This window comes from Macaca fascicularis, chromosome 15 (assembly GCF_037993035.2).
Source record: "Macaca fascicularis isolate 582-1 chromosome 15, T2T-MFA8v1.1".
Classification (NCBI taxonomy): Eukaryota; Metazoa; Chordata; class Mammalia; order Primates; family Cercopithecidae; genus Macaca; species Macaca fascicularis.
This window is the reverse complement of record NC_088389.1, coordinates 95,569,820-95,581,547: the sequence shown is the minus strand read 5'-3', so window position 1 is coordinate 95,581,547 and position 11,728 is coordinate 95,569,820. Positions and strand designations below refer to the sequence as shown.

Sequence of the window (11,728 nt, the reverse complement as noted above, 5' to 3'; positions counted from 1 at the left end):
GGCTATACCCACTGTCTAACCAGCCCCAATGGGATGAGCCGGGTACCTCAGCCAGAAATGCAGAAATCACCTGCCTTCTGCATTGATCTCGCTGGGAGATGAAGACCACAGCTGTTCCTATTTGGCCATCTTGCCCAGGAATCCAGCTTTCCCTATTATTAATATTATGCACTAGTGTGGCACATTTGTTACAATTGATGAGCCAATATTAAATCAGTATTATTAACTAAAGCCATAGTTTACATTAAGGTTCATTCTTTGTTTTGTACATTCTATGGATTTTGACAAGTGTTGTGTAACATGTATCCATAATTACATTATCATACAGAGTTCAGTCAAGTGTCAATACTTTCTGAGAAATGCATCGTTTGGAGATTTCCAAGTTGTGTGAACATCATAGAGAGTACTTTACACAAACCTAGTTGGTATAACCTACTACACACCTGTATATGGATAGTCTATTGCTCCTAGGCTATAAACCTGTACAGCAGGTTACTGTACTGAATACCATAGGCAATTACAACACAGGGTAAGTATTTCTGTTTCTAAATGTATCTAAACATAGAAAAGGTACAGCAAAAATATGGTATAAAAGGTAAAAATGGTGCACCTCAATAAGGCACATATCATGAATAGAATGTGCAGAACTGGAAGTTGCTCTGCATGAGTCAGTGAGAAAGTATAAGTGAATGTGGAAGTCTAGGATATTACTGTACACTACTGTAGACTTTATCAACCCTGTACAGTTAGGCTACATTAAAGTTATTTAATTTTTGGCTGGGCATGGTGGCTCATGCCTGTAATCCCAGCACTTTGGGAGGCTGTTGTGGGTGGATCACGAGGTCAGGAGATCGAGACCACGGTGAAACTCCGTCTCTACTAAAAATACAAAAAATTAGCTGAGCACGGTGGTGGGCACCCGTAGTCACAGCTACTCAGGAGGCTGAGGCAGGAGAATGGTGTGAACCTGGGAGGCTGAGCTTGAAGTGAGCCGAGATCGCACCACTGCACTCCAACCTGGATGACAGAGCGAAACTCCGTCTCAAAAAAAAAATATTTAATTTTTTCTTCAATAATAAATTAATCTTAGCTTACTGTGATTCTTTTACTTTGTAAACCTTTTGGTTGGGTGCAGTAACTCATACCTATAATACTAGCACTTTGGGAGGCTGCACCAAGAGGATCACTTGAGCCTAGGAGTTCGAGACCAGCCTGGGCAACATGGTGAGAGCTGGTCTCACCTGGCCTCTACAAAAAATACAAAAATTAGCCACGTGTGGTGGCAGGCACCTGTAATCCCACCTACTCGGGAGGCTGAGGCAGGAAGATCACTTGAGCCTGGGAAAGTTGAGGGTGCAGGGAGCCATGATCACGCCACTACACTCCAGCCTGGGTGACAGAGTGAGACCCTGTCTCACAAAACAACACAAAACAAAACCCTTATAATTTTTCTTTTTTTTTTTTTTTTTTGAGACGGAGTCTCGCTCTGTAGCCCAGGCTGGAGTGCAGTGGCCGGATCTCAGCTCACTGCAAGCTCTGCCTCCCGGGCTTACGCCATTCTCCTGCCTCAGCCTCCCGAGTAGCTGGGACTACAGGCGCCTGCCACCTCGCCCAGCTAGGTTTTTTTTTTTTTTGTATTTTTTAGTAGAGACGGGGTTTCACCGTGTTATCCAGGATGGTCTCGATCTCCTGACCTTGTGATCCGCCCGTCTCGGCCTCCCAAAGTGCTGGGATTACAGGCTTGAAAACCCTTATAATTTTTAAAAAACTTTTTGGCTCTTTTGTAATAACACTTAGCTTAAAACACACATACATTGTACAGTCATACAAAAATCTTCTTTCTTTATATTCTTATTCTATAAGCTTTTTTCTACTTTTGTAATTTTTAATTATATTAACTTTTTAAACATTTCTGTAAAAAAAAAAAACTAAAACACAAACACAAACATTGCTCTAGGCCTACACAGGGTCAGGATCACTAATATCATTGTCCTCCACCTCCATAGCTTGTCCCACTGGAAGATCTTTGGAGGAAATAACACACATGAAGCTGTCATCCCCTATAATAACAATGCCTTTTTCTGGGATATCACCTGAAGAACCTGCCTGAGGCCATTTTACAGTTAACTTTTAAAAAGATATGTAAATAACAGTACACTCTTAAAAAGCAATAAAAAATATAGTATCGTAAATATATAAATCAGTAATATAATCCTTTATTATCATTATTGTGTATTGTGTACTGTACATAATTGTATGTGCTATACCATTATACAACTGGCAGTGTAGTAGGTGTGTTTACACCAGCATCACTGCAAACACATCACTACAAACACGTGAGTCATATGGTGTGCTACGACATTGGGATGGCTGTGATGTCACTAGGCAATTGAAATTTTTCAGCTCCGTTATAATATTATGGGACCACTTTGGTGCTATATGTGGTCTGTCATTGATGAAAACATTATGTGGTGTATGATTGTTCCACTGTTGTAAACAAACCCCTGCGTTCATTTTCCCAAAACCTGCCAACCACTGATCTTTTCACTGTCTCCATAGTTTTTTCCTTTTCCAGAATGTCATATAGTTGTAATTGTAGCATGTAACCTTCTCAGGTTGTCTTTATTCACTTAGCAATATGCATTTAAGCTTTCTTTATGTTTTTTTCATGGCTCAATAGCTCATTTCTTTTTAATGATGGATATTTCATTGTATGGCTATACCACAGTTTATATACCTATTGAAAGACATCTTGGTTGCTTCCAGATTTTGGTAATTGCTATAACTTTTGCGTTCGAATTTTATGTTGACAGAAGTTTTCAACTGGTTAGGGTAAATATGCCTTTTTCGAGAGACACAGCATGTGACATGAAGTGCTTTCCCTAAGCCTTCCTGGCAGTTAGAAATGACGCAGTAGTATCATAAGTTTGCTTCACATTTGCACTGGAGCCAATGTTGGATTTGCAGGAGGTTCTAAATGTATAGTAGTACTTAAGAACCCATATAAAGGCTGGGCACGGTGGCTCACGCCTGTAATCCCAGCACTTTGGGAGGCCGAGGTGGGTGGATCATGAGGTCAACAGTTCACCATCCTGGCCAAGATGATGAAACTCCATCCCTACTAAAAATACAAAAATTAGCTGGGCACAGTGGCGGGCGCCTATAATCCCAGCTACTCGGGAGGCTGAGGCAGGAGAATCGCTTGAATCCAGACAGCAGAGGTTGCAGTGAGCTGAGATTGCACTACTGCATTCCAGCCTGGGTGGCAGAGTGAGACTGTCTCAAAAAATGAAAACAAAAAAGAACCCATATAAGTAGTGGGCTCAAGGACCAGCTCACTGGTACCTATAGCTGTCATCCCTCCTTATCCAAGAAGTTTCCAGCGGGACAAAGGGGATGAAGTTTCCATGCAGAAACTTCAGAGAGGGTCACCCATTAGGGATAAGGGAATGCAAAAGTAGCACCTCTAAAAGTCTCTGACACCAGGAGGCTGTGGTAGTATGAGCCCAGCAGTTATCTGATGACCATGAAATGTGCTCATGATGCAGCCAGTTGCTGAACACCGTCATTGACAGGAACCAGAGTGGGTGAAGACAAAAGCAGTCAGAGCCAATGAAGAGCGGATCCCAGACTTTAAGAGGAGATGACAGCCCAGGCGTAGTCACTCACGCCTGTAATCCCAGCACTTTGGGAGGCCAAGGCGGGTGGATCACCTGAGGTCAGGAGTTCGAGACCGGCCAGGCCAACAAAACCTTGTCTCTATTAAAAATACAAAAATTAGCTGGGCGTGGTGACGCACAACTATAGTCCCAGCTATTCGGGAGGCTGAGGCAGGAAAATCGCTTGAACCTAGGATGCGGAAGTTGCAGTGAGCTGAGATTGTGCCACTGCACTTCAACCTGGGCAACAGAGCAAGACTGTCTAAAAAAAAAAAAAAAAAAAAAAAAAAGGAGATGCCAGTCTGGGACCTTGTTGTCAAATCAGACAAATGTCCTCACAGAAATCAATCAGATATCTTGAAAGACAAGGCAGGCAAAATATCCACGTGGGCTCCCGAAGCCCTGTCTCACCCTCACAAGGACACAAGTGCTTCCCTTTTCAATGTAGACTTTATCTCTGGAAATAGGAAGAGAGGAGGGAAACAGACCTGTTGACGGGAATTTGAAATTTACCTTAAATGGATACACACCTGAAATGGTCCAAGATACTTTTAAATGGCATGCTTAGGTATCTCCCTTCTAGCTCTTCATATCTGCCTGTAGTTGGTAATGGGGGTCCATACCCAAAAGGAAGTTTAGATCATTGAGGAAGGAAGAGGAATGCGGGGAGAGAGGAAAAGGATGAGGATTTTCTTTCTTTTTTTTTTTTTTGCCAGTCGAAAAGAGTTTGTTATATTTTTGCTCCACATGGTTATATTATATAATATATTTTATATAAAAATGTCCTTTGGAATAGTAAGATAGGAAGCATTGCTTCAAAGACAGAAGCCAGGGACTTCTTACCTGGAAAGCAATGTAATCCTTCAGTTAAGGGTTGGGAACAGTCAGTGTGTGTTTCAATCACAGCATCCTCACTTATTTTAAACAAAGTAATTAACCTGACTGACCTTTTGATTACTTAGCTATGAAATAAAGATACTACTAATATCTACTTAATGGACCCCTTTGATATTTAATAAGAGATGCATGTAAATCTTCCAGCACAGCACTTAATAACAAGAATTATTAAGCTCTAAACTTTATGCCAAGTAACTTTGTATAAGTCACATGGGCTATTTGACTCTAAATTTTCACATATGTAATAAGAATTACTGCCTCTTTTACAGGGTAGTTGCGAGGCTTGAATGAGATAACTAAATAATGGGTGAGTGCACAGTATATACTGAGAACATATTAGCTTTCCCCTCTCATCTCTTAATAACATCTAGAATAGTGCAATACTTATAATACCACTTACAACTCTTAAGGATCTATTGAGAAACTACTTACTTCTATTTCTGTAGTTGCTGGTCTCTTTATTGAATTCTATACCTTAGGAGACTCAATTAATGATGCAAGGGTTGAGTCTTATCAGCTTTAAGAAGGAAGTACATGTGTATTTTGTATGCCCTTATTTCTTTCAGCATATTTTTTCATCCTTCCTCACTCACATCTCTCTTCACTTTCCAGAGTTCCCATTTTGGCCCCATCCAGGCCTACATGCCCTGTACATGCTGGGTCACTATAACTCTTCTACAGTCAAATCTTTTGCTTTGAGGGCGTTCTCCTCTGCTGACCAATGGATGGTTAGTAAGCTGAAAAATGGATCCCTCTTGGGTTCTTAAAGACCGATAATGGGTTAATTCACATGTCATTATTTCTTTACAGGTGTTACAATTTAACAGGATACTCTGGTAGTTTCTGTGTTTTAACCCATAGGAATAATTTCTTTTATAGTCCTATTACCATTCTTGAGTACTAATAATGAAATATTTTTAGATTAGACACTGACTTGGGGCCCTGCATATGACACTCAGAGCTTTCTACTTTGCTAACACATAGTAAACCCTGATCAGGACAGTATAAATACTGGTATCCTAGAGACTTGGAAATGTTAACTTATCTCCATTACGTTGTGCCCAGGGAGTGGCATGGGCGCTGAAATCATAAGGCCAAATAAAAAAAGTTTATTAAGTGAACATAATTTTTCCACCACAGATAAAATTCTGCCCTCAAATCCTTACTGGAGCTCTACATTTAATATTGGAAACCTAAGAATATTATAAAATTCCTCTTTAAAGTAGACATTTCACAAAGGAAGTAAGGACAATATTATGTGTTCACTGGCAATATACTCTTATTTATTCCTATTTAAGTCAACATTGCCCAGTGGTTGCACCCTGAATTTGGGATATTAAAATACAATCTCTACTTGGGAGGCTGAGGCACGAAAATCACTTGAACCCAGGAGGCAGAGGTTGCAGTGAGCTGAGATCGTGCCACTGCACTCCTACCTGGGCAACAAAGTGAGATCCTGCCTCAGATAAATAAATTAAGTTAAATTAAATCTCAAATCTGTGTGTTATTACAGGGTTTTAATGTTTATAATCTTTGTTCTTTCCATGAAATATAAGTATTATTACCGTTTCTTCTCACCTATTCTTTACAAAACTACTCTGGCTTCTTTACACAGAAAAAAAGAAAACAGCTCCTGTTGCCTTTTGCCTCTCATCCAGAAAGGCATCCATCTGCCTTTCTAATATCTCCGCATCCTGTCAGGCCACAAATGGTGAGCCCTGCTATCTCTGATGAGTTGCTGACACTGAGTTTCTGTTTAAAGAAAGCTGTAAGAAGGTTATATCCTAGAGCTGATCTAGGATATCACCTCCTGGCTTAAAATATTTGAAAACTCCCTTCTTAGTTGTGAATCCATTTACCTACCAGTATTTGTCATTCCCATGTATTCATAAGGCAACATGCTAGAAACCACAATGGATGCAAAAAGTCATTAATTTCCTGAATGACTCTTGACAATCTATTGGAAAGGCGAGGTATACACAATGTTACTGGGATTTTTCTCTATATCAGGCTGGCAAACTACAGGACATGAGTTGTCCCATGGCCTGTTTTTATATGGCTCAAGAGCTAAAAAAGGTTTTTATATTTTTAAAGGGTTATAAAAGACAAAATAAAACAAAGAATATGTGACATAGACTATAAGTGAAACGCAGAGCCTGATATATTTACCATCTGGCCCTTTACAGGAAAAGGTTGCCTATCTCTGCTCTACACAGTTCTGGATGTAACTAACAGGCTGTAGTTCATCCCCAAAAGCAAATACTGGAGAACATTCTCATGGGCCCCATATAAACACGCGCAGCCCAACCTTCTCCTTGATATATTTCTAGTGGTCCCATATGCTTCTCTGTATCTTGAGAGAGAATTTGCCTAGGTGATGTCTCCCACTGCTGACTTGTGCAGAGGGACAATTGCAGCAGAATGGTCCTAGCACCCTTAACCAGTAGTAGTGTCTAAAGCATAGAAGCTGGATGAAGTTACGGTCATCAGTGTTTGAGAAAGGGGAAATCCCCAGCATGATGCCTCTCCTCTACATCCTGCTAAGCAGGAGCCCAAAGGATTGGAGCTCTTAGTCATCAGCTCTCATTTGCCATATCAGCCATCTTCCAGGTGCTAGGTTTCAGCACCTGTTCCACCACAGAATTTCTGCTGTCTTGCCCAGGAGTGAGATTCTCACTGCAAATGTGGGAAGGCTTCTATTTATACCCACAGTCCTATATTCACATCCTTTCATCTAAATCTAGTTGACTATAGAATATTGGCTTGCAGTGGGCTCTAAATTCAAAATCATTACTTAATTCTTAAAAATCAGAAGATGTCATGTAATGCATGAAAGATCTGCATGAAGATCTGCCAGAGCCGTAATCTGGTACAGCTGAGTAATAACTCCATGGGCTCTACAAGTGGCTATTGTATCAGCCAATTCCTGTTACCTCCTAGACCCTGAGACTGAGTGTCCAGTGCCACAGATCATCTTAATGGGGCTTGTCTCACTTGTTTACAGTTACCTCCTTGCCCTCTATTAATATTTGAGTTTGAAATTCCTGTTTTAACTCCTTAAAATGCAAAAGATCCACTTTACACCCGTTAGGATGGTTACTGTCAAACAAACAAACAAACAAAAAACACAGAAGATGTGTTGGCAAGGATGGAGAAATTGCCACCCTTGTGCACTGCTAGTGGGAATGTAAAATGGTGCAACCTAGCCACTATGGAAACAGTTTGGCAGTTTCTCAAAAAGTTAAAAATAGAATTACCATATGATCCAGCAATTCCCCTTCTGGCTGTATATCCAAAAGAATTAAAAGCAAGAACTTGAGCAGATACTTGTACACCCATGTTTATAACAACATTATTATTATTATTATTTTGTGTGTGTGTGTATGTGCAAATGGTGGCCTTTAAAACCAAGGAAGACCATGAAAAATGACAGAACAGGAGCAAATCCGCTAGTGTAGTGCCGAGCTAGCCCTTTGCAGGACCCTAAAACCTGATCTAGTAACAGAATAAATCAGTGTATTTACATTTATGTTTGCCCTGAAAACCCAGGTAAGGTCTGAAGCTTGAGGCCATCTCCCCTTCCTTTCCTCCTCCGTCTTCCTACCTCCTTACCTTCTTTCACTTCCTCAATCCATTCCTCTCCCTTCTCCCTTCCTCTCTCTTCCTTCTTTTCCTTTCTGCTTTTTCCTTTTCTCTTCTCCTTTTATTCCTCATTCTCTTTACCATCTACCTATGTGTCCCTCCAAGCCCCTCTGCTATTTCTCCCCTGCTCACTCCCTCTGCCCTGTCTCCCTCAGGTTCAGCTTCCAGGGTGGGGGGGGCGAGAAAGGGTCCTCAGCCCAGGGAGCACTTGCTGGTGTTCTTCTTGTCGCAAGTTTTCAGGTCAGTACTGGGAGGCTTGTTGCCGTTTCCTGATCTCCGGTCTCCTGACTTGAGCAAGATGTCCTGGGCCAGGGAGCTAAAAGCCTCATCCACATTCATACTGGATTTAGCACTAGTTTCGAAAAATCGGATTCCTTGCTCTGGAGCCAACTTATCGGCCTGCTCCTTTTGCACCTTCCTCTTGGCCTCCATGTCACATTTGTTCCCTAGCAAGAGGTGTTCCACCCCAGCCGAGCCATTCTCCTTGATGCTTTTCATCCAGTTCTGAATATTCTCGAAAGATTTCTCATCCATGATGTCGTATACTAGGATAATACCCATGGCTCCACGGTAGTAGGCAGTACTTATTGTCTTGAATCACTCTTGGTCAGCCGTGTCCCAGACTTGTAGTTTGATCTTCTTCCCCTCTATATCCACAGTGCGGATCTTGAAATCAATTACAATGGTGGAGATGTAAGTGTTGTTGAAGTTGTCTTCTGCAAAGCGAATGATCAGACAAGTCTTGCCCACTCCCGAGTCCCCGATCAGCAGTAACTTGAAGAGGTGGTTGTAGGCTTCGGCCATGGCGGACACCGGGGGAGCCGGGAGAGGGGTGGGGAGCGCCCCGCACTGGTAGGCGGGACTGGACGATTGGCAAACAGAGCAGCACGGAGCCCAGGCCAGGAAGCTGTAACAGCATTATTTACAGCAGCTAAAATGTGAGAGCAGCCCAAGGGTCCATTGACAGATGAAAGGATAAACAAAATTTGGTATATATACATATTCTACCCAGCCGCAAAAAGGGAGGAAATTTGGACACACGCTACAATATGGATAAACCTTGAAGATACTATGCTAAGTGAAATAAGCCAGTCATGAAAGGATAAATATTGTGTGATTCCACCTGTATGAGATAACTAGAGTAGTCAAATTCATAGAAACAGAAGGTAGAATGGTGGTTGTCAGTAGCTAGAGGAAGGTGGGAATAGGGAATTATTTTTTAATAGGTGCAGACTTTCAATTTTGCAAGATGAAAGAAGTTCTGAAAATGAATGGTGGTGATGGTTGCACAACAATGTGAGTGTATTAATGCCACTGTACTGTACACTTAAAATGGTAAAGATGTTAAATTTTATGTTATGTGTATTTTACCACAATTTTAAAGAATACAAAAGATCAACTTCTTAGGATTTCTATCCCATTCTTGAAAAGAATGGAATTACATCTGGAGTATTCCACTTACTAACTGTATGATCTCAGACCACACATTCTCTCCATTAAAAAAATGCATTTATCTACCTATGCAGTAATTTTTTTAGTGAGAATTAAATGAGTTTCTATAGTTACATGACTTGTAAATGGTAAACCACATTCCAGGTAGTTAATAAATTTCATGTGAGTGCCACACGTGAGTGACAAATTTGCCCGGAGCTGTGATGACTTCCAGTGAACATCATAAGGGAGGCTTTTATGAAGAACCTAGCATTTGGGTTGAGCTTCAGAGAATGGGCAGAATTTGAAAAGGTGCAGATACAGGGGGATATTTAAAGCACATGGAGAGGCATGTGTATAAAGGGACTGAAGCAGACAAATAAATAGTGTATTTGAGCAAATAATCATGTTTGACCAGAGGATCAGGTGAAAAAGGTAGACAAACAGGAAGGGGCCAGATCATGAAAAGTCTTAAGTGATTGCCTGAGAAATTTGAACTTTCATTTAGTAGATAATGAGAAGCCATTGTTTTTTTAAGCAGAAGGTTTAGTGGAGCGTTATAAGTATTACTGAAGAGGTATACAGAATAGATTGAAATATAGATAGACTAGAATAAAGGAGATTAATTAAAAGGCTCTAGAAATGTTCTAGTCATGAACTAATCAGGACTACACTAAGATGCTGGCAGAAGAAATTAAAAGAAAAGGATACAAGTTTTAATACCAAATCAGTAAGAAAGTCTTAGAACTCTTTGATACCTTACAATTGACGGAAAGCCTGTAGTAATTTTAAATCTAACAGGTGCTTCCAAAAAGAAGCTTACATATCCAGCCCACACCTCTATTCCAGGCTTCAGAATCATGTATCCTTTTGCCTTTTGGATATTGTCATCTGAATGTTCTCCAGGTCCCTTAAATTAAGGATGTTCATTCTTGAACTTATAAACCTTTTTATATCCAGCTTTCTGATTTTTAAAAGAAATAACACATATGCTCTTTTCTGTTATTAAAAAAGTAACTTTTTCTTGCAGAACATTTAGAAACATCATCACAGTGCAGAAACTAAAACAAAACTTAATATTAATTCTACCCCAAAACATATATATATATATATATATATGTATGTGTGTGGGGGGGGTATATATTTATTTGATAAATATATTTGGTAAACATATTTAAAGTCTTTTATACGTATAATTAACTTTTAAAATAAAAATTAGCATTGAATTCTTCATGATATTTTATAACTTAAAAAAAGTTTTGTGACCTACTATTATTGTCAAATGATATACATCAAGACCATTCTTCCCATCTCTGTCATTAACCATATGATCTTAAGTAAATCCATCTCCAAGGTTTTTAACTCTGGAATGGGTATGCTAATACATAACTCACTGCATTGCTGTAAGGTAGTGGTTCCTGAACTTTGCTGCGTATTAGAATCACCTGGAGAGCTATTTAAAAACCCCAAAGTTCAGGTCACAATTCAGAGTCTGAGCATAAGAACTAGACATGAACGACTTTTGTCTCTTTAGGTGATTCCAATATACAGCAAAGTAAGGGAACCAAATTTCTAAGGTTTAAAATGAGATAACATAAAAACCTGGCATGCAGAAGGCACACAATAGTATATGTCATTTACTGAATGTCTGCTATGTTCCCACACTGCACTAGTATTCTGTATTCATTACTTCATTTAACTCTCACCACATCCCTATGAGGTTTCATTATTCTACTTTTACAAAGTAGGGAATTGAATCTTAGATTGATTAAGAAATTTACTCAGTGTCACACAGGTAAGGAAACATGATTCAAACCCCAGTTTGCCAGATCAAAAAGTCCACACCATTTTACCATACTGCATTAGACTATAGAAATACTACTTTTTAATTTTTTCTTTCTAGCGTCTTCAATCCTATCTAAGCCATTTTATCATAATGCTTTTCTAGTTGATTAAGTTGCATCTAAAGGAAAATTAAATCTGTATTTTGTGTGGTTTTTATTCATACATTCTGAAATTTTACTAATTCACATTTTTAGCCAAAGAAAATGAGGATTGGTATTTGTGGTAGAATAAAACTGTGAATGTCCATTTGATAT

At 39.8% G+C, this 11,728-nt stretch overlaps 1 pseudogene; it reads right to left on the bottom strand.

Moving 5' to 3' along the window:
- Positions 1 to 8,257: 8,257 nt before the first annotated feature.
- Positions 8,258 to 9,106, bottom strand: LOC102128077 (ras-related protein Rab-13 pseudogene; annotated as a pseudogene).
- Positions 9,107 to 11,728: the final 2,622 nt, after the last annotated feature.